The sequence below is a fragment of the Neovison vison genome, chromosome 1, assembly GCF_020171115.1.
Source record: "Neovison vison isolate M4711 chromosome 1, ASM_NN_V1, whole genome shotgun sequence".
Classification (NCBI taxonomy): domain Eukaryota; kingdom Metazoa; phylum Chordata; class Mammalia; order Carnivora; family Mustelidae; genus Neogale; species Neogale vison.
This window is the reverse complement of record NC_058091.1, coordinates 230,265,763-230,290,423: the sequence shown is the minus strand read 5'-3', so window position 1 is coordinate 230,290,423 and position 24,661 is coordinate 230,265,763. Positions and strand designations below refer to the sequence as shown.

Here is a 24,661-nt window from a genome sequence, read left to right as displayed (position 1 = left end):
GTGAAGGTTCGCTAAAATAGTGAATGCTGCAGGTTTTAATTACTAAAAATAAATTAGTAGAAATTTCTTATCTGAGTAGATAATATGGTTGACCATACACTGAACCAAGACGAAATTATTTTTTCTGAGTTCTGTCTGTGTTTCATAGTCTCCGCCTGTAACACATACACATCCCTCACCCCTCCCTCAGCCCCCAACACACATGTTGCCTTTTCACTCATGCTAACAAGTTGTTCTGGGACTTGATATTACAAGGTCTTCAGTAAGAACTAAGTTCTTTGCTATGGCGAGTTTCCTATAATGCCATTGCATTCATACATTTTCATGTATTTCTCAGTTGTTTATTAAAAATAAATCTTAAAAATCATTTATTGAGCAATCAATAAATAGGGGGTTGCCTTTGCAATTAATCTGCTCTATGCTTTGAGTTGCTTATCCCATACTTTTACTCTTAGGCTGATTTTCTGTCCTCATGCTGTTGAGTTACTTCTGCCCTAATATGTTACTTTGAGCACAGGAGCTACATTTTATATTCGCTGAAGTCAGATTATTTTTAACTCTGTCACAGAATTTAGCTCAAAGACCTAGAAAAGTACATGTTAATTGATTTAAAAAAAAAAACCTAATCTAGGATTGATTTTTTTTTTTTAAGTTTACTAAAGGAGATTGCCTGCATAAAAACATTGGTAATAGCACTTAATGTTTTATAAAAAGTTTCTGCTTAAGGGATATATTTTAAATGTTCAGTTTTTTCCGTATGCGTTTTCAGCCACTTGAAACGAATCTTTTAAAATACAATATTCTGTCTTCTTTCCATTAACCATGAAGATATCCTTGGAAATTTTATAATTTCACCATTCCAGCTCTTTCTTCTACAGCACTTTTACCTGTGAAAATGGGATAAAATCCTGGGTTTTTAGACTGATGTGTAAGAATCTGGGGTTTGGACACTGTGAAGACCTGACAGCCATCACCACCTCTCCTCCAGGATTATGTGTCATGGACGAAATTGTGAAGTCAGCACTCTTAGCTGTTGGGGCTTTCATTTTCTGCCCAGCAACCCAGTAGCTATTTTGGGGTCTCTCCTATAAGGCTGGGAAGGAAACATCACTGGGTCTCACCCTGGATCCTGGGCAAAGAGCGGTTCTCTGCTCTGCTGCAGCTGAGGCTGAGGTGGACTCCTTGCCCTAGTTCAAGATACTACAGATAACACAGAGTTGCTTTTGGATAATACTCGCTCAGGATATTGACCTGACCTATTGTTCTGCCTTGCTGGAGCATAGAAGTCACCAGTGGAACTTTTTTAGGAGACTAGATCAGGAGTAGGTGGATGGAGAAAAGAAGGGACCATTACTGGTGGCACTGTAGCCACATCAACTAGAGTCAATCTTTACAACCAGTGAACTACAAAACTTAAATCAGGCGTATTTATTACAAGGTAGTTAGACTCTGACAGAGGGAGGTGGACCACAGGAGACTCAGGCCTTAATTTTTTGTTAACCCCTGATTTGTAACTTAATGTTTTCCTAATGGTTCATTTTGTAATTCAAGTTTAATTGGACTGTCAGTGGGGCTTTGGACTACCCTTTCAAAAAACTGGTAGCATATTCACTTCTGCATTTATTAAATGATATTTGGAGTTATTAACTCTTTCTCTTAGAACTTTAAACATTAAAAACAACTTTGAATATTCTAGTCTTTTTCAAGATACTTAACAATTGCTTATGTAGAACTAATGTAAAAAATTTGGAACAAATGAATTTCCATGACACTTCTTCTTTGACCTCTCAGGAATCAAATAGCCCAACTTAAAGGTGAGAAAATGTGGAAAATACTTTGAAAATCAAAATTATTCTGATAGAAAACTTGGACTTTCTTCCCTGTTTCAGTTAAAATGAAAAGCCTAATTAAATTGCAGTTCAAATTCAAGAATTTCTTATGGACACATCTGATTCCATCTTTCCCCTTTCAGGTATTGTATAGGGAATTTTCACGAGTCTTTAACTGAAAGGTATTTGACCTGCTGTCCAGGAGCTGATTGTGGTAGATAAAGTATTAGCATTGGCTCACACCATCTGGCCTGTCCCCAGTACTGTCTTCTTAACTTTGCAAGAGATTGACTCAAGTACTCCAACCTCTTTGACTTTGTCCTCATCTGTGAATTGGAAGTAATACCTTCCCTACGGCCAGTATTGGAGAAGATCACATGAGACATTGTAAATGAAAGTGCTCTCAAAGGGTAGAAATAATGCACTAGGATTTATGGTCCCAGCACTCTAGAATTCCAGAGTGCAAGCACTTGCCTCTCTAAATATCATAGTGGCATTACACCAACAGGGTTGAGCAGAGCCCTGGAGTGCCAGGCTGCAGTGGCTGGCCAGTGCTGACTTCCCTCAGCTCATTATAGTTCAGCCCCGTACTCCTGTGTGCTGGTCTCACTGGCAATAATAATTTGCTTCCTCCATGCCTGGTCCACTGGGTGCATTATATAGTTTCTCTCACTTAAGCCTTGCACTGTCCTTATAAAGTGCAGTTTTATTCCATTTTACAAGTGAGAAAGCAGACACTCTGAGAGATGAGGTAACTTGGCAGCTAGCTAGGCAGTGAAGCCTGGCTGTGAACCCTCATAATTTGACTATGCCCTTAAGCTTTAAATAATCTTTTACACACACACACACACGATGTGTATATATATGTATGTGTGTGTGCGTGTATGTATATATATATGATATCTATAAAAATACATACTAAATCAGGATAGGTTTGAGTTACAATAGCACACAGGTTATTATCCGTTATTTATTTCCTTGTCTTGGCTTTTATTGAAGTAAAAATCATATCTGGTGGTGACTTTTAAATTATGTTTACGTCTTCCAAAATACACAGGAAGCATCAGTAAACCATGTTAACATTTTTCATTGTGACGTGAAGTTCTTATAAAATAAGGCCAGCTGTGAACACAAATAAATTTAGACTTCATTGTTTGCTCTGCTAGAGAAGAGAGTAGGCTCCAGGCTGCAAATCTAGTTGAATTCCTTAATACACAGAACTTTGTCCATAGAATGGGAGATGTGCTTGGGGCACATGTGCATTGAAAGTGGTCATCGTTAATACTGTGGAATCTTCAACCTTCAGAGAGTGCACACACAGACTTAATCTCTCCCACACTCTGGGACACAGCCATTATTCCCATTTTACAGATGGTGGGAATACCTCAGAACAGTTAGCCTCCCCAAGCAAGTGAATCAGGAAGGGGCACAGTGAAAAGTCTGACTCTCTGCCGTATGTGCACACACTCCCTCCTCAACTTACACTTGAGTGTCCAGTGCATACTCTAAGGTAGCTGCCTTGGGTGTTTTAGACATTTTGGAATTTACTTCTTTATACCTAAATGTAGTTATTAGAGCTCTTTGTAAGGGAGTCCTGAAAAAAATAACTAGTTTTCGTGTCCAGTGGTTTTAAATTAGAGCTCAGTTCAGACTTCAGCATTCTTTTAGTAGGTGTATTTTAATTGTTGACTATTAGTCAACATCCTGTTTAGTCAGGATGTTAATTTCTAAGGCTACCATCCAATATACAGGTATGCCTAAATGAATTCTAGTCCATTTATTCTCTTATTGATGTTTGTTCTTATCTGTAATATGTTAACAAATGCCTGCCTACTAAGTGTGGGATCTTTAGTTTGTGTTCAGCAGGCATCTTCTTTGATAATTAAAAGAGCTTAGTGGCTTTGAGAGAATTCAGTAATCTCCCTGACCCTATGCCACCCCCACAAACAAAGGAGATTATCTTTGAGTTTAACTGTAGAAATGCCACTCAGGTAAAAATGAAATCTTCAGGGCAAGAGATGTACGTTATTCTCTTATTTTGTTTTCTTAAAAATAATGGTAACATGTTCGCTGACCTATAAATCTTACATATGTGCTCCTTATAGAAACTTACATTATCATTTCAACTCAGTCCATATTTACTGGCATACTTGCATACTGTGCTGGGAACTCAGTTGAGGAGGTAAAAAGATGATTCATTTCTTGTGTTCCCTAGCTATTGACTCCTGGTAGCTAGTTTCAGGAAAAACTCTTGGAGAAAAAAGGAGTAGTTATCCATTCTACCTGGATTTGACAGTATTCATGCTTATGCTGGATACGAGGACAGCTTCATAAATGCTGCCTGTTGATTAAGTGTACAAATGATGTAGGCAGTGAAGAAAAAAGATAAAAAAAAAAAAATACTGCTATGCCTTAAGAAAGGCCTCTTAAAAAAGTGTAAGTTGGCACACACATACACACACCCCCCAAGAAAAAAAGCAAGAATGATACATCAAATTCCTAAAAGTTATTTTATTAGGTATGTTTTATTTATATACATCTTTTAAGAAAATAACTTATGGAAAGTAAGATATGCTTAATCTTATATCTGTTACAGTTATAATAATTTCAACTTTGTAATTGAAATTTCATGGCTTCTCATGAGTGTTTGTAAGGATACTTTTGCTCAGGGGCGCCTAGGTGACCCAGTTGTTAAGCGTCTGCCTTCAGCCTAGGTCATGATCCCAGGGTCCTGGATCAAGCCCCACATCAGTCTCCCTGCTCAGTGGGAAGCCTGCTTCTCCCTCTCCCACTCCCCTGCTTGTGATCCCTCTCTCATTGCGTTCCCTCTTTCTTTGTGTCTTTCTCTGTCAAATAAATAAAATCTTTAAAAAAAAAAAAAAAAGGGTCCCTTTGCTCAGCTGAACCCTGGGTTGCTCAGAATCTTTCACAGTTGCTGAGGATTGAGGAATGAATGGGGAGTTGTTGGGGGGCAATTTTAACTATTACAGATAGGCCCTGGCTCATATGTGGACCTCTGAAATAATAGGGAAATCCTAGCTCAGATACCTTCTTCTCAGGAGTGCCACGATTGAGCAGAGGAGAACTTGCAAAGGAGCCTGAGATGTCACAAGACAGATGACACCCAGAAGGCAGGAGAGAGGACTTTGTCCAAGGAGAAAACAGTCAGCAGCAGCAGTGCTGCTGAGCAAGGAATGCAAGGGTGGTGGTGTGTGTCTCCTGACCAGCAGTTTTAGTGGAGCGGTGGGCATCAGCGCCACTGTGCTTCATTAGGGAGTGACAGAGAAGTGAGGAAGCACAGGCTCCTCTTGAGAAGCTCATGGAGAGGGAGAAAGCCTGCGGGTTAGCAAAGGCAAAGAAGCATTTCAGGATTGATTTGGTTAGTTTGTATAGAAGGCTAGGAGAAGGAAGAATGCTTATAGGCTGAAGAGATGGAGCAGAGAGAGGAGGTTTTGTTGTTCAAGTAGCGAGCTTGCTTTTTCTGAAACACTGACATTTCTTGAGGAGGAGGCTTGGAGGGCACTTGACTGGATGGTGAATAGGAAGCCAGTCTGTGATTAAAAGTTTGCCATGGTTATGAAATATGTAGATGGGCATTTTCTCTGTGTTTAAGTTATTAATAGTTCATGATGTAGCAAAACATTCACTCACTCAACACATCTGGCTGTGTGCCAAGTGCTAGGAATACACCAGCAATGGAACAGACAAAAAAATCCCTGCTCTTACAGAGATTATGTTCTCACAAAACATAAGTGTTTTGTTTTAAGTGTGCTTGGAACCCATTTCATGGTGTCTACGTACACAGTTTGTTCATGTTTTATGGACTTGCCTACAGCTGACAAGGAACACTTTTTTTAAGTGACTTTCTGTGCCCCAAGTGTTCAGAAGATTGCTTTCTTTCCCAGCCCTCTCGGGGTTCCTTACGTTTCTCTACCCCTTCCTAATTGTCACATGTAGTTACCTCATAGAAATAGTGTCATTGTCCCATTTTTAACGTGGTCAGCATGCATACCTGTCTGGCCAATCAGATTTTGATTTTGAAGGTGTGGTGTAGTGATGCAGCTGGGGAGGGGATCCAAGAGTACTTTCTTGGTAATAATAAAGTATCAAAGTTTTTACATATTTTTAGAAAAATACTTCAGAACATATTTAGAAATATTCCTGTAAATATTACGTACATTGCATAATTGGTAGGCTTTCTTGGATGGAAAGTGGTACAGAGGTAGCGTATACTTGGCAGGTATACAGTTTATCTTTTTGTTTGTTTGTTTTGTTTTATTTAAAGATTTTATTTATTTGACAGAGAGAGATCACAAGTAGGCAGAGAGGCAGGCAGAGAGAGAGGAAGGAGGAAGCAGGCTCCCTGCCCAGCAGAGAGCTCACTGCGGGACTCCATCCCAGAACCCTGAGATCATGACCTGAGCTGAAGGCAGAGGCTTAACCCACTGAGCCACCCAGGCGCCCCAGGTATGCAGTTTATCTTATCTCTGCCTTAGGTAGAGGGTGACTTATTGCTTACATATGGCTAGTTGCTGTGCCATCGATAAATTACACTCTCTAAACAATTTTTTAAGTTTTGTTGTATCTTGTTTATGTAAACATGTGATTTATGATTTATGATTTACATGTGTTTATGTGATTGGAAGGTGGTTGCGAACAGCTGCTTTAGCTTATTGGTGAACACTTTGGCCATCCATTCAGTTCTGTTAGAAAGAACCCAGGAGTGTTCCGTGCAGTCTGCCATCCTAAGAATGTTTACTTGGAATAATGAACAAAATTGTTTCTCAAGACTATAGCCTCGGGTTTACATTAATTAATTCTTTAGAATTTTGTTTCAGTCATCTTTGTATTATTAACACTAAACTTTCACTGTCCCCCTCTCCCAAATCTTAGAATAAAATTGGCATTCTAGAAATAGATGGTCTGTTTTTCATGCTTATGCTGTGGCTTCAGATGCATCCTGCTACCTATATCTCCCTAAACTAGGAGAACCCTGGTTTGGGGAGTCTGGATTTGGGGTTCCAACATTGCCCCTTCCCTGAACACGCCCCATTCACTGGCCCCCTTAGCTAGGTCCCTCTGAGTTTGCTTCACAGTAAGATATAGTCTCATGGCTTCTGCCTCTCCCCTCCCAGACACAAAACCTGTTGGGGTTTTCTTCAAGACTTTTTATTCTTATTAACCATAGGAAAATCAACAGGCATTAGCAAAATTAGAGTCATGGGTAAGCTCCAAAGTTACTGGAGATTTTTTTCACTGAAAGACAGATGTCTAGGCTCATGGTTCTTGACTTCTTTTACAGGGGATGAAATCTTTCACTTCACAAGGAGTGTGATCCCTGCTTTTCCCTCTTTCTGCAGTCCCTAGAACTAATGGTGGATACTTGGTTTAAACAAAGGTCTCAGTGAAGCCTATTTACATCCTAGAGATCTTTCTGGTCTAGAGGCTTATATTGAAAAGGCATTGCTTCTTCCTAGCCTGCTGTGTACCAGGTGCCAAGCGTTAGAAGGTCCATAATATTAGAATGGAAGACGAGAAAGACATGGGCCTTACCCTTAAGAAAAATACAGCATGAGGGAAATGATCATCCTGTTCCTTTATTGAGAACTTAATTATTAAGTACCTCTCATATGCCAAGCTTTCTGCTAGGGCGGGGAACATGTTGAGACCCATTTCTGCCCTCAAGGATCATTTCTTGCCCTCACAGTCAAGTGTTGGAGACAGATATATAAGAGGCCATTATAATAGTACTATTTACTTAGTGGGGATGGAGGGATCCATCCCTCACCCCAACCTCAGACTGATTTAGAGGGGCTGTGACTAGTGGGGAAGGCTAACAGCAGTATCTGGGACAGTTTCTCTGAGGTAAAGATAATCCTAGAACTTGAGTGATAAGATGGCAACTACAGGGCATTGAGACTAAGAGATATTCCTAAAGAAAACTAGACAAATTTTATTTTTATTTTTTTCTTCTGTATAGTAGATAAGTTACATTTTATTGTTAACTTTGTTCCCATTATTCAACTTAAAAATTTTAAGGTTGAGTATCAGCCAGAGTGGTAATAAATGGAGTCAAAGTTATTCCAAGTAAAGAGAATATTCACATGCATGCTCATGAAAAAGAGATGCTGCCACATTCTTAAATAGCAATAAAGAAAATAGTAATTTATGTAAGTACAGTCTTTTGCCCCATTTCCATTCAGATTATTCTTTTTATAACTGAATTCATTAAAATTAGAAATGTTTATAATGACTGTCTTTTGAAGCATATACTAGGCTAAGTCAGAACCTGCCATTTTAAAATAAATGCAATTATTTGGCTCTTCTAAATTGTAGCTTTTGCTACAGTGAAAAAAAAAATGGCATATTTATGAACATCTCCAGAATTCTGCTGAAATGAGGAAGACATTATTTAGGTAGACAGAAAGTAATAATTCAGATTATATTTGGAACACGATATCAGAATTAATGTATCTTTTCTTTAAAATGATACCTCTTTTTCCAAAGTGGCTATACCAACTTGCATTCCCACCAACAGTGTGAGAGGGTTCCCCTTTCTCAAAAAGTTAAAAATAGAGCTATGACCCAGAAATTGCACTGCTGTTTATTTACCCCAAAGATACAGATGTAGTGAAAAGAAGGGGCATATACACCCCAGTGTTCATAGAAGCAATGTCTGCAATAGCCAAACTGTGGAAGGAGCTGATATGCCCTTCAACAGACAAGTGGATAAGGGAGATGTGGTCCATATATACAATGGAATATTACTCAGCCATCAGAAAGGATAAATACCCACCATTTGCATTGACATGGATGGAACTGGAGGGGATTATGCTAATTGAAATAAGTCAAGCAGAGAAAGACAATTACCATATGGTTTCACTTATATATGGAACATAAGGAATAGCATGGAGGACATTAGGAGAAAGAAGGGAAAATGAAGTGGGGAAAATCAGAGGGGGAGACAAATGAGAGACTATGGACTACAGAAAATAAACTGAGGGTTTCAGAGGGGAGGGCATTGAGGGGTTAGGTTAGCCCGGTGATGGGTATTAAGGAGGGAACATATGGTATGGAGCACTGGGTGTTATACACAAACAATGTATCATGGAACACTACATCAAAAGCTAATGATACTGTATGGTGACTAACATAACATAATGAAAAAAAATAAGTAGGGGGGTGGATGACATCTTTGATATTAATAGTCGCCTAAATTACATTTCAAAGGAAAGAGTGCCACCTACTGAATGAGGATTTTTTCCTTCCCTGTTGTTCCATTCTAGAATGTTGTTTCACTTTGTAATTCTTAGTTGGTTTTTTGTTTTTTGCTTTTTTTTTAACTACAAACAGGTAGCTTATGCAAGCCAGTGAACAAAGAAGTTAGGTTCACTCCTGATCTCATCATCCAATGGATTAAATAAATAAGGTGGCTAGTATGCATAGAGGAGGTTTGTGCCTCCAAAAGCAGTTGTAGAAAACATAACATAAACATAAACATGATTCAGCACTTTGCAAGTTTCAAAACCTTCTGTGAATGTACTGATTAGCCCAAAGGTTTTTGTTTTAAGATGGGTATGTGTATTGGGGAGGGTATGTGCTGTGGTGAGTGCTGTGAAGTGTGTAAGCCTGATGATTCACAGACCTGTACCCCTGGGGCAAATAATACATTGTATATTAATTAAAAAAAAAAAAAAGATGGGTATGTGTACACTCACTGAATGGGAATAGGTGGGCAAATGGGTGGGAAGTAATTATTCCAAGGAATGACTGAAGAGGCGTGAGGCGTAAGGAACATATGACATTGGTCTCAGCGTCTGGTGGGAAGACCTCAGTCACCTAAAGAATAATAATACGGGCCCGAATAATAATAGTACGGAGATTATTTGATCACAACTTGGCTGTAGGGGAGATACCTGAAGTCAAGTTGGAAACCCTAATCTCTTTCACAGTAATCCATTTGGTACTTTTGGTAGTTACGAACAAGATGTTATCTCATCAGTTGAAAGATTGAGAACATGAACACTAGCAAACACACCAGTAACAGAATTAAAAGATTTTATTTGAGAATTTTACATGACCATTATTTATAGTTTACTGGCACATTTGTGGTGTTTTGGCTTAATTTGTTGCTAGGCATCAAACATTTGCAGCTTTTTCCGCTTATTTATTGGACTATTTAAGTAGAGAGTGATTTTTTTCAAGAGGAGCTAGACTATATGACAGATTGATTTATACTGGCTGTTGTAGATAGATTAATAGTACAGCCCATTTGAGGAATGATGTTTTGTATTAAAATCCTGAACTGAAAAATAGAAAAACATACAGTATAGGGCATTAGAATTTGTTCCATATAAGATGTTTATATTGGGGCGCCTGGGTGGCTCAGTCGTTAAGCATCTGCCTTCCTCTGGGGCCATGATGCCAGGATCCTTGGATCAAGTCCTGAGTCGAGCTCCCTACTATGGGAGAAGCCTGCTTCTCTCTCTCACAGTCCTGCTGCATGTGTTCCCTCTCGCTCTGTTTCTCTGTCAAATAAATAAATAAAATCTTTTTAAAAAATAAATAAATAAAATTTTATGTTGTCTAATCCAAACATGTCAAGCTTGTGTCCTAAATACCAGATGTAATTAACCAAAGGTTAGTCACGCTTTCAGTTTAAAGAATAAATGTATCTAAGAGAGTAGATCTTTTTTTTAAAAAAAAAAAAAAGTAAATTGTAGTGATGTCTACTCTTATTATATAAGTAAGGAATGATAATTGGCTGAATGAATGACACGCATTCTCTGAAAATATATATATATTTTTTAATTTGAGAGAGGGAGCTCACAAGCTGGTGGGGGAATGGACAGAGGAAAGAGAGGGAAGGGGATTCTTAGAGCAGATTCCCTGCTGAGCACAGAGCTCGATGACATGGAGCTGGAACCCACCACCCTGAAGTCATGCCCTGAGCTGAAATCAGGAGTTGGGAGCTCAGCAGGCTGAGCTACCAGGCATCCCTCAAAAAACACAATTTTTAATAATACAAAATGAAAATATTTTTAGCAGTGTTTGGGTTTTCAGGTTAGTATTCAAAATGACACATTAAATATTAACATATCCCAGATTTTCTTTGTTTTAGAAAAGCAAACCATCATTTTTATGACACAGATCAAGCATTTCTGAAATTATGACACCGGATAATGACAAAAAGGGGCTGTGTGGCTGCAGAGAGCCCTGGAACCATGGGAATTAGAATGCAGATTGGCCATTGTCACAAGTGCAGCCGAGACTTGGCCAGAAAGTATCCATGCTTCATTTATCATTTCTAGCTACTACTTCACATCTTCTTGACTTATAGCACTTAAATATGCAAAAATGGTTTTATCTTTTAAGAAAATTTGTGGTTAATTCAATTTTTAAAAAGAAACTAGAGTTTCTAATGTAAAACAACCTAAAAGTCTATGTTTTGTGGTCTCCTTTCTGAATGTTTGTCCTGACAGTTTGACATTTCTGAGAGAGCTTTCTTTTTTTTTTTTTAAGATTTTTTTTTTTTAATTTACTTATTTGACAGACAGAGATCACAAGTCAGCAGAGAAGCAGGCAGATAGAGGGGGAAGTAGGGAGATGGGGTAGAGGAGGAAGCAGGCTCCCTGCTGAGCAGAGAGCCCGATGCAGGGTTCGATCCCAGGACGCTGAGATCATGACCAGAGCTGAAGACAGAGGCTTAACCCACTGAGTCACCCAGACACCGCTGAGAGAGCTTTGAGAGTCTTTTAATATAATACTCAATCCTTTTCATAATTAGGTTTATTGCTTTTATGAGAGTGACCGTCAAGTATACAGAGTCTGTTTAGTATTTTCTAGCCTAAGTTTTCACAGGGTCTGCAGGTCCACACCTTGCTGATGATGGTGCTGGTGATGTTAAGAAAGGATTCTCACAGTTTAAAATACTGGGAGCAACTAAATCGTAGGAGTGGCAAAGAATAATTTGCACAAATAAACTATTAGGAGGTACCCTTCAAATTTAACAAATAAGGGAGTTTAGGAGTCATGTTGAGGTTTATATTTTTTGATACTATATTTCCCTTTTAGGACTATAGCATGTAAATAGTGGAATTAATAAATGAGTCATAATGTTCACATTGGATGACCCTGAAGTTTTGCCTTGTAGTCTGATCTGATTTGGTAAATTTTGGAATTCCAGAAAGATTGTGAATTACTGACGATCACATACCTGGTTAATGGCAGTTAGGACTTGACTGAATCTCCAAACTCCCCAGTCCTTTTATTTTTTGATTCTTGAAGCCTTCCACAGTGTAGAGAGTAGTAGTTTCGTACCATGTGCTTATTTTTAAAGATTTTGGCCATATAGAAAAATACAGAGGGAAAATATTAGAGAATAGTATAATGAACAGCCATAAAACGTCACCTGTATTTAGTAAATGTTAATATTTTATCATTTTTGTTCCAGTTGGGTACATGAGTGTATGTACTTGACAGGAACAAATATTAAACAAATAGTTGTTTGTCCCCCTGCCTCCCTTCCGGCACCCCACAGAGAACAGACCACCTGGTAGACTTGTACAGCAGTTACCTCCTGGAACTAGAAAAATATAGCTGTATTTTACTATTTTCATCTGTTTTTCAACTAACGTATTGTTAAGAGAAAATACGAATCAACATAGTGTGCAAGGAGGAGGATGGGACTTTGAGGCCAGATAAACCCAGTTTTAAAATTCAGAAATCCACTTACTATGAATTCTTAGTCAAGTTACTTGATCTTTCTGTAAGAGTTTCTTTGCTCCCACCATGAGGATGGTGTGTTTCACCTTGAAGCCGTGGTGAGAATTAGAGCCACTCTATGGACAACATCTAGCATAGTACCTAGTACAGAAGGGGTGCTCCCTAAAGTGCAGCTTTAATCAACATCATTATTATGAACAATAATAGTAGTAATTTTAGTAGATAAATTTATTTGGGTGCCTTCCATGTAATTGGCACTTTTTAAGTGCTTCATTCATGTACATTCACTTTATAATTCTGTTAGATGAGAACTGTATGCAAAGGGCTTAAAACTGTGAAAGGCGCATAGGAAAGTGCATCATATAATTAATAGGAGGAAATTAGGGAGGTTAACTTCCTTTTAGGCATTCTACATATACATTAGCTTATTTAACCCTACTAATGACACTACATGGTAGGTATTTTTATCCCCATTTTACAGTGAGGAAGTTGAAGTACAGAGTAGGAAATACCTTGGGCCAAAGCCATAGCTAATAGTGTCAGACCTTGGATTTGAACGTAGGCAGTCTGGCTCCAGAGTTCATTCCCCTTATCACTGTGCCATACTTTTTAATTACGTGTGTGGTATGACTTCTGTTTCTACCCTATCCTAGAAATAATATCCTTCAAATTATGTCATCTCTCGTGAATAAGAAGTTTTTTAGGTTTTATTATGTGTACAACCCAGATTTTACTGGTTTGAGTGGCTATTGCCCCCATCAGTACCCTTAAGACACCCCACCAAGCCACCCCCCGCAGTATTTCTTAAACTCCCCAGTGTGGGTCTGACATGGCTCGTGAATGCATTTGGTCTGTTGCCCTGTAGCTATCTCTGGACAGCGCCGCCTCCCTGTCTGTTGCCTTTGCTTCCTCCGGCCACATTGGTCTCACTGCTCCTGCTGGGTACTGATGCTCTTGCTGCTCTGACCGCCTTCCCACCAGTCACTGCTGGGAACCCAGCTATCAGTGCCAAAGACACAAGAGTGCTCCCACTGTGCCAGAGCTCTGGGAGTTTGCAGTGAAGTGAAGACTGTGCCCCAGGTCCCTATTTTATTTCATATTCTGGGGCTTTACTCGAGTCATGTGGAGATGAGAGAAAATGGCTTGTCAGGGTTTTTTGGTTTTAGTTTTTTGTTTTTCTTTTTCCTTTGGCTGATGTCTCATCTTCACCCAAGACCTAAGTCCTTGGCAGAGAGTGAGTAGAAAGGGGCAAATCTTAGTGACAAACTCTGGCCTCTGCTAATAGACTAGGCGAAGTGTGAAAGTCTGACATCCCCATCTCTTAGGATCGGTTTGTATCAGGTGATTTTACACATTTTACTCATTTAAGCATTTCTGAAACCGGCTATCAAGTAATCCTTTCCCCCATATTTTGAATTCTCAGGTTCTTAGTTGCATTAAAAACATGCTGAATTTGTAGCAACATGGACGGGACTGGAAGAGATTATGCTGAGTGAAATCAGTCAAGCAGAGAGAGTCAATTATCATATGGTTTCACTCATTTGTGGAGCATAACCAATAGCATGGAGGACAAGGGGCGTTAGAGAGTAGTAGGGAATTTGGGTAAATTGGAAGGGGAGGTGAACCATGAGAGACTATGGACTCTGAAAAACAGTCTGAGGGGTTTGAAGTGGCGGGGGGGTGGGAGGTTGGGGTACCAGGTGGTGGGTATTATAGAGGGCACGGCTTGCATGGAGCACTGGGTGTGGTGAAAAAATAATGAATACTGTTTTTCTGAAAATAAATAAATTGGGAAAAAAAAAAACATGCTGAATTTTGTGATAGCTTGAGAAGTCTTATATTAAGACAGTAAGATAGCCAGTATTAGTTTCTTTCCTGAATTCTTCTTAGACATACTAATTGGAGCCAGAATGGACTGTAGAGATGATTTAGTACGGATTTCTCATAGTATATCCCCCAAACCACTACTCCGTCAAAGGCGTTCTGCTCAAAGGGACTTCTTTACCAACAGCATGAGGAATGCTGTGTACCTTCTTCCCCTTGCCTTGGAAAATTAAGTGCACATAGGTTTTTATTTCTTTTATTTTTTTTTAAGATTTTATTTATTTGACAGACGGAGATTACAAGTAGGCAAGAGAGGCAGGCAGGGTGAAAGAGGAGGAAGTAGGCTCTCCTGGGAGTAGAGAGCCAGATGTGGGGCCGATCCCAGGACCCTGGGATCATGACCTGAGCCAAAAGCAGAGGCTTTAACCCACTGAGCCACCCAGGTGCCCCAGCACATAGGTTTTTAAATAACCTGTTTAATTTCATTTTATTTCATGTTTTCTGACAGCAGAATCATAGACTGTTTAGTATTTTATAGAACATTGTTTTCACCAAAGTTATATCTTTTGTCTAGAAAATCTTTCAGCCTTCATCAACACCATGCCTGCCAATCCTGTTCTTTCCTTTAAGATTATTTAGGTATGACCTCCTCTGTGGATCTCCCCAGGACTCCCCTAGATAAAATTAAGGGTGGATATCCACTCCATCCTTGCAACTATTTATGATATATTAAAATACTTCATTATAGCAGAGATGGCATCCTATTTTCTCTGTTGTGCTAGACTAAGCACCTGGAGGAATAGAGATCCTATCTTACTTATCTTTTGTCTCTTTTTCCCACTTTGTATTTCTATGTCTCTTGCCTAGCCCAGAGCTTCCATGTAGTAGACGTGCCAACATTCATTGAACAGAGTGGTTTTCTAGTATTAAAAGCATAAAGAAGAAAAGCAGCATTTGTCAGGAAGTCATTCTTCCTCATTCTGAGCATCCCAGTTAACATGCCTTTCCACCAACTAGAAGGAAGTACTATAGAAATAGTATCAGCTGTTCTGCGGCATTTGAAAGAAATCATTCTCCTAGCAAAGGCTGTAAGAGGGCTTTGTGCTGTAATCCTGTGCTATACTCTCTTCTCCATTAATCTGGGAACACTAAAAACAGCCCAGGGGTTTTTATTAACATCGATGGTATTCACTCAAAATATTCTAATTTTAACTGTAAACGTACTTTTCTTAAAAGAGGGGAATATGCGCAGTAACAGACCAGTTTCTTAATTATTAGCCTTATTCATTTGATCTCTTAAAAGAATACTCAAACTAAGCTGCTGTGGTCTTTGAAAAACAATTGACATAGTAAAAATGCAGTTGCATACCCACTGGAGAAAGTTCCAAAGAAAAGCATACAGCCGAGTTTCCATATAACATTGATTTGGGATCTTCTCCATGAAAAGCAAAATGGTGAAGGAATAGCCATCCCTTCCAACAACCCCCTGTCCCCTTACCTGCTTTGTACCATGAATTATGTAGTAGATGGAGGACAGGACACACAGTGCTTTGCTGAAAACTCGCACAGTGGTGGTATAGGGAGTTCCAATCTGCTTCTCTAATGTATTATGAAAGCTTACTATACTTATGCATCATTTGTCATTTAGACATTCCCAACTCTAGATTTGTTATGTAGCACAAAAGGGGAATTCTTGAAAGGAAATACATATTTAGCCAAATACTATAAAATATTAGCATCCTTTTCCTTGCTTACTGATCTGTGTTCAACAATTAAGGAAGAGGATGCTCATACATCCCATTTTTTTCAAAGGTTTCTAAAAGTTCTTCGTCAAGTATCAAGGACACACAAAGGAAGGAATAAACAGTGGAATTTTTAGCAGTGAATATCAAAAGAATACAAAGCTTCAAGATTAAAAGTATTTGAAGCTTTCATGGATTTTTGTTGAAAAGGAACAAATAAGAAATGGGACCATATTGGTCTTAAACCCCCTTTGTAAACACTGGCTCTGAGAAACTAGTTTACACTAAACTTGGTAGCTCTCCCAAGTTTGTGGGTGCAAAGAAGAGAGTACTATGAGTCTTTCTCTGGAAAATGGGTGGCAGGATAGCAGTATTTAGAAATATTGTTACAAAGGCCATTACTTTGATGAGCAAAAAAAGTATTTTCGAAAAATACATAGTAAACATTCCACTGGCAGCTAGTTAACTTTTCCGTCCATTTGTTTTGTCCATCATTGTTAGAAGAAGAGCATTTGTTGGTGTTCTGTCAGTAAGATTTTCATATATTTTGTGAGTTGATCAATCTTAGAAAACCACAAAAGTCATTTCTGTTCAGTTCTGACCATTTTTATAGTTTTCACTTGTCTACCATAAATACTACCGTTTCATTTTAGTTCATAATTTGTGATGAGTCCGTGAATTTCGCTGAAGTAAAGTCATTATAGAACTGAAAGCATGTGTTTAACTGTAGTGTGACTTGTTCTTTTATGCCAGTATATACGGGGTGTTATCTTGAAAAGATGTCTGCCTTCACTGTCTCTGCTTTCTCTCAGAAATATGAACATATTTTCTGATGTCAAATTGCTAATTTTGTAGGATTTTTTTTCCTAACTTAATTTGATTACTAACTTGGCTTGCCACCTTATTTCCTTTAGATTTTCTTTAAGTTCTTTATTATTTTATTATTTTATAAATACAAAATTTTTATATAAATAATACTATTTTATAATATAAAATTTATATATTATATATTCTATAAATTATAAATTTATAATATAAAATATATTTATTTTAATAAATATGAAAATTTATTTTCTAAATAGAATTTAAATTTTCTCTTCTTAAAATTCTTTTTGCCTCCTGGCAGGTTTTAACTTCTTTTATAGACATTTTCTTGACCAGACAGTTACACACTTGTTAGTACATGTGATTATTCTTAAATATCCTCTGGCTTGATAAAGTATATATAATTATTTTCATTTAATGTAAATTTGTTGATTTTCACATTCATCTGTCAGCACATTTAGAAGGAACAGCAAATTTTTTTCCAGATTTGGATAGAGTATCACAGTTCCATACCCTGTGATGTCATCAGTACTGCATATTAGACTGATCTGTTTGTGGTAAATTCATTAACTTGAATGTTTGGTAGTTTTTTTTGTTTTTTTTTTTTTTAAAGAAAAAAATTTTTTTTTTAAAGATTTTATTTATTTTACTTGACAGAGAGAGATCACAAGCAGGCAGAGAGGCAGGCAGAGAGAGAGAGGAGGAAGCAGGCTCCCTGCTGAGCAGAGAGCCCGATGCGGGCCTCGATCCCAGGACCCTGAGATCATGACCTGAGCCGAAGGCAGCGGCTTAACCCACTGAGCCACCCAGGTGCCCTGTTTGGTAGTTTTTAATATGCCATTACATTTCTGAGATACACGGATGTACCAAGGAAACTTCTTAACCAAGTTTTTGCATTGCTGCTTTATATTCTCCCTGGGACTAGGCAAGTGTTAAGAGTGATTTTTTTTTTTTTAAAGATTTTATTTATTTATCTGACAGAGAGACAGGGAGAGTAGGAACACAAGCAGGGAGAATGGGAGAGGGAAAGCAGGCTTCCGGCCCAGCAGGGAGCCCAGTGCGGGGCCTATCCCAGGACCTTGGGCTCATGACCTGAGCCACCCAGGCGCCCCTATAAGAGTGATTTTGAACACTATTTTTCACTGTATCTTGTTCTTGGTTTGCGTAGTTCTTAGGCACAGGAAACACATCCCTTCAGTTTGATGATGTTTACTCGTGTATAAACCTGTCTACCTGAAAGTCTAACCTTGATGTTTACCTTCAGCATGTCAGTCACTTTGGAAGCTACTGAAGTCCATCCAAAAGGCTTGTGTGTTAATTACACACGATTTACTTTTTCTGCAAAGCAATTTTTTATCAAACTCTTATTTGAATATTATTATGGGTATTTGTGATCAAGAAAGGTGCCTTTTAATCATAAAACAGTTTTGAGTAGAATTAAATTAGAAAGTTCATAAAAGAAAACCTAAAATCTTTTCTTTCTTCACTTAACAATTTATCCCCTATTCATCATGATATTGCTCTAGTTGGTAATTACAATATGTTATGTACATTTCAAAACCTTTTTAATGATGTCTGACTTTCGAATAGTTATAATTACCAGTAATAACTGACTTATCAATCCATTAGAATTATTCAGTATTCTGTAGAGTATCAGTTTCTTTAAATATATCCATACATATTTATCACATATATAAGAACATATAACATAGAACTATGTAGTTAAAATACACTTTTTTTTTTAAGATTTTATTTTTAGGGGTGCCTGGGTGGCTCAGTTATTAAGTATCTGCCTTTAGCTCAGGTCACAATCCCAGGGTCCTGGGATTGAGGCCCATATCTGGCTCCCTGCTCCATGGGAAGCCTGCTTCTCCCTCTCCCACATTCCCTGCTTGTGTTCCCTCTCTGCTGTGTGTCTCTCTGTTAAGTAAATAAAAATATTTTATTTTTAAGTAATCTCTATACCATCGTAGGGCTCGAAATTACAACCCCAAGATCAAGAGTCCCATGTTCCACTGACTAGGCCAGCCAGGTGTCCCAAAATACACTTTTCTTTTTGATTCACTTGAATTCTCTAAAAGGAGCCTTTGAGGCATGTAGTTTACGCCATAGACTAGATAATAGGTAATTGACTGTCAAAAGAAATTCCATGTGGATTTGCTACCTTTACGAATGCTTTGATACTGGGGCGCCTCGGTGGCACAGTCAGTTAAGTGTCCAACTCTTGGTTTTGGCTCAGGTCATGATCTCAGGGTTGTGAGATCAAACTCTTCGTCAGGCTCTGCACTCAGCACAGAGTCTGCTTAAGACTCCCTCTCCTTCTGCCTCCCCCCCACCCTAAAATATATAAATCTTTTTTTTTTTTTAATGCTTTGATGCTTTGATACTGTCTAGTAGCTCTCTGCATTTTGTAAAGTCATTTGCATAATGATTGTTAAGCTAATATTTTACAAATTACTAATTTAGAAGTCAGAAAACCTTTTGAATATTTTTCATGTTCTCTTTGAAATTGTTTTTATGTCCCAGAGACACTAGTTTGTGATAGAAGTTATGGGCTAAATAGGCTGTGTGTGTCTCCTGGATACTACATCTGCCAATGTTATTTCCCAGATATTTATTAGAAATGATAACCAGCTACTTCTGACTCTGAATCAGCAATTATTTATGAAGCCCATGGGATCTGTTGCTCTGGGGGCTCTGTTGGTAGCTACATGACACGCCAGGGGAAAGGCCCTGCCTTCAAAGCACTTGCACTTTCCTTGTCTATGTTGGCCTGAGTCAGCGAGTAAACAAGCGCTTGCAGTATGATTACCCATTAATATATTCTGTTGGTTTCATTTTGTCTAATTTCATATATACTCTTCACATTTCTATCCCATGTTCAACTTTTTAGAATTTTGTAATTTTTACTGAATAATTTAAAGCTCAGATGAGGTGCCATTTTAACATGAGATCAGATAAAAGGAATTTTAGTACGTACAGATAATTTGGAATAATTTATAAATAGAATCAATCAAAATCACTAAGGTGGTATTAAACTACTTGTAATAATAATTGTTGACAATAAGTTATATTATTGTCTTTGTTATTTGGCCTCCATACTATTTTACCTTTGATGTTGTTAACCAGTACGTGGGCTTTTTGAGGGTGAAATTCTGCGCCTATATCCCTCAAAGGACTAAATAGGAAGATTTGTACAATACTAGAAATAGCTCTTTCCCCATAAAAACTTCTGATAGAGATTCCACATATTATAAAACTAATTGTCCATGGCCATACCCATATTAAGAAATCAGTAGTCCTTTGTTGTGCTACAGAGAAGATGGTTACTCTTTATGGGGGGGGAAGAAAGCAATTCCTCTTTCTCATTGTAAATAACTAGGAATTATGCCATCATTAGTTCTCAGAGTCAAATAGTACCGAGCACAAGTTGTAATAAAGTCTTTTGGGGACTAATTATCATACATACGTGAGCCATTTTATATACTATTATTTCATATGTAAAATTAGATATGTCATAATTGTTGTATTACAAAGGTGGAAGTGTTGGACTGACCATTGATTTTCTTTCTTTCTTGCTGCCCAAAAGAGCCTATACTCAAGAAATTATCTTATGGGAAAATGGAGTTTTTATGGGTATTTTGGACTCAGATCTTGGTGAGCATTTGGTCATCATCTCAGGGTCCTGGGATCAAGCCCCACATCAGTCTCTCTGCTCAGCGGGGAGCCGCTTACCTCTCTTCCTCTGCCTACTTGTGATCTGTCTCTCTCTCTGTCAAATAAATAAAATCTTTAAAAAAAAAAAAAAGACTGTGGAATCATTCTTATCTCGGTTTATAGCCTGTATTTTTCACATACAGACCTTATCACCTTGGAAACAAGTTGTTTTTCTTCCTTGTTTTCTTTTTCTTCCTTGTTTTTTCTTATCTGCCAATGGGACAGTAAAAGTCCCAAGTCATGAGAATTGACTGAGGTGACCCATGTGGAGCTGTTAGCACAGTGCCCTGTCCATGGTAAGTGTTTGTTAGCCTCTGTTGTTAGCCTTATGGTTCACCACGCACTCTCCGCATTCTTAACTAAGTCATTCCTTCTCTTGACTTTTACCTGGAAACTCAAATTTTAAGGGTCCCACAACAGACTAGTTTTGTCTTGGAAGATAGTTCCTCGCTTGCTCTCCTCTCCCCTTGGCCAGGCGGACCTCAGTTGGGTGGCTCTGAATTGTACCTATTCTAGACAGGGTTCCTTGCGAGTTCTTGGACAGTGAAAGAATTAAGTTTCTTTCGAAATAAAGTTATCCATAATGTGAACTGTTCTGGAAACATTTATATATCTACTAAAGTTAAACTCCCATTACTTTCCAGGAAGGTTTCTTGTGATCATTACATACTCTTATTATAGTGAAGTGCTCTGTTAATGAAGAGAACATGCTTCTTTAATTCTTAAAATAGTCACCATTGTAAATACTTGTTTAAATTTTGTATTCTCATCAGGTAGATAAACAGCACAGATATCTGATGTTGAGTCATTGTAAAAACAAAATCAGAGTTGACAGGACCTGCCATAGCAGTCAAGAGACAGGTTGACCAGGGTTTGAATCCTGATCCTGCTCCTTATACACTGTGTGACCCCAGGCATGTAAGTGAGCGCCTCCAAGCCTCAGATGGTAACTACCTCATAGGGTTATTGAGAGGGTGAAGTACATATAAATACCTATAAAGCACTTAACACCTTGCCTGGCATGTAACATTAATTTTTTCTATTATGACCTAAGTCTGGCAGTTATTTCTCCATTATCACTAGTTGTTGACTAACATACATACTTCCATGCTAAAGATGAACCATTTAAGAAATACCTTTTAAAAATCATAATTAACTTGGTAGAATTCTATTTCTAAGTGTTTTTCTAGTGTCTTATGTGTGCCAGAGCAATGTGCTGTGTTAGTGCTATAGTCAAGCTCTTTGGGGATGGTGGGAAGAGAGACGTAATAGGGTTTATTTCAGTGCAATGTAAAATGGAGCCATGAAGTTTCCTCCATTGCAGTGCATACATGTGACCTCTGGAGAATTGGTTATTCATCACCCAGGGAAGTTTAAAAGTAGCTCTGACAGCATATTGTGGGACCCAGGTACAACTCTTAAGTTTATTTGAATTGCTTTTTCCCTTACTTCTATTGCCAACCCCATCTTCTAATTTCTCTTTCTTCTTTATTTTTTTCTTATTGTTCCTACTTTGCTCTTTTTCTCTATTTCAATGCCATTCTTCCTGCAGTGACATGATCTGTGTATCTTACAGTCACATACCCATAGTGGGCAGATCTGGTTAAAATGTACAGTACCATCGAGTATAGAGGGTCTTTGGACCAGGGCACATTCTTGCGCTGGCCAACTGTGGAGTGCAGGACGGGTTCAGATGTATAAGCATGGTATTCCCAAGCATCAGGCACCACCATTGAAAGGGGAGGTGTCCATTGCTGGATAGACACTCTGGCTTGGGTTCAGGTGCATTTTGTGGCCTGTCAAGGACATTTGCTATTGATGATAGAAAAATAAATAAGATGTTGTATAACCTGTCCCAGGAAAGCTCCCAATGTGGTGAGGGAAGCAGATACTTAAACTAATACTCAACTTTATAATGTATTATAATTAATATTAACTCAGTGGGGAGGGAGTGGCAACTGCTATAGAATGATAGTAGGAAATTCTTTACTGAAGACATGTAAGATGATAGGGTCATTTTGTCAAGAAAAAAAAAAATCATCTGCAGTACCAGAGAGGTATGAAATACCTTGGTATGCTTTAAGAAGAGTATTTAAGTGCTTTGAGAAGTGGTGGCTCGTGTTTAAGGGGTTCCAGGAAGAGGGTCTGGTATATGATCCCAGTGAGGTCAGTCAGAGAGTTAGAAGCAGAACTGGGGGAAAAAATCACCTAGAAGTTTTAACTTCTACCTTAAACGTAGAAGTTTAAGGAGAGGAGAGCTGTAAGAGTGACAGTCCAGTTAACAGTACTTGCTGCCACAGGTGGTCAGGCAGAGGACCAGGTGGCTTCATTAAGAAGGGACCATTGAACCATCTCATTTGTTAGCAGGTAAATTCTGTAAGTCTAGAAAGGGACCAGAACAAGAAGCCTAACTTCAGAGGAAAAAGGTTCTTTGAAGCTCTAGGTTGATCAAAGATTCTGATGATGTTTAGAACCAAAAAAAAAAGCAAGAAACATGTTTCCTAAATAAACAGGAAAGGAGGATAAAGCTTAATTTGTAACAATCTTTAAGTTTCTCATATTTGTCTGGCTAAAATTTCATTTATGTTTAAAGTCTTCAAAGTAGTTTCCCAAAATATGTATGTTTGTTTTGTCAAAGGGTCAGAAATGTACAAGCTATTACTTAACGTAAAATAACAGGTATTGGTTGTAGGTACTAATGCAAAAATAACTCTCCAAGACACTCACATTGTTTAACTAAATTGAATTAGAGGCCCTCTAATCTCCTAGTGATTTAACAACTATCTGTTTAGATTAGTTTGTGTTTAAAAAAAAAAAAGATGTTTCCTGTTATGGCTATAATATTAATTGAATAAGAAGTTACATGACTGCTATATACATACACACATGGCTTTTTTCCTAGCAAGTAGACAGAATTCACTATTTCATTGAATCTAAGATCCCATTGAGTATAAATTGAACCATTATCTTATATAAACCCTACCATAAATTACAACATTTGGTTGTAAGAAGTATTGAGATTTCACAGATACTAAAATGCAAAAAATATATACATTTTTGAATAATATATGATTATTAAAACATTAGAAATAACTTTTTGGTTTATATTTGCAGATTAATTTAGGAGCAACAAAAATTGCTCCACTGAATAAAATCTAAATTACAAATGTAGTCTTAAATACAAAACTATACAAAGATTAACATGAGTAGTCATTAAATTGTAAAACTAGGGAGGTACTGGGTGGCTCAGTTGGTTAAGTGACTGCCTTCAGCTCAGGTCATGATCCCAGGGTCCTAGGATTAAGTCCCACATTAAGCTCCTTGCTCAGCGGGAAGCCTGCTTCTCCCTCTCCCTCTCCCTTCTCTGCCTGCTTGTGCTCTTTCTCTCTCTCAAATATATAAAATATATATATTTTATATCAAATATATCAAATATTTATATCAAATATATTTCTCAAATATATAAAATTTAAAATAATTTTTTAAGATTTTATTTATTTGAGAGAGAGAGAGCACAGGAGGAGAGAAGGTCAGAGGGAGAAGCAGACTCCCTGTGGAGCTGGGAGCCTCATGTGGGACTTGATTTCCAGGACTCAGGGATCATGATCTGAGCTGAAGGCAGTCGCTTAATCAATTTAGCCACCCAGCACTGACCCCCCCCCGCCAATTTTAAAACTAGGAAGGTCCTTAGGGCTGCCAAAGATGTTAATAAATGAGCATTCATTTAATATATGCTTTGAAACCTATCATAAGCCAGACATTGTTAGTTGTTGGATATAGAATGATGGATAAAAACACTGGTCATGGAATTTATAGTTTATGGTGGGGAAATAGGTTTGCAAATTGCAGTGAGCACTTTAAAGAAAAAGTACAATGGTGTGAAGGAATGGAACTACAGATTCCTAACTCAGATTGGGACCATCTCTGAGGTATAGAAGAAGAGTTAAAAAGTCAGTAGAAATAAACAAGGTGAAAAGTAGACAAGAAGCAGTCTGTGCA

General features: G+C 38.0%; 1 protein-coding gene across 1 annotated transcript in view; it reads left to right on the top strand.

The window, feature by feature from the left end:
- The window catches only part of MAP3K1 (mitogen-activated protein kinase kinase kinase 1), an 80,907-nt gene that overhangs the window by 17,269 nt on the left and 38,977 nt on the right, over window positions 1-24,661 (top strand). The window lies entirely within an intron of this gene.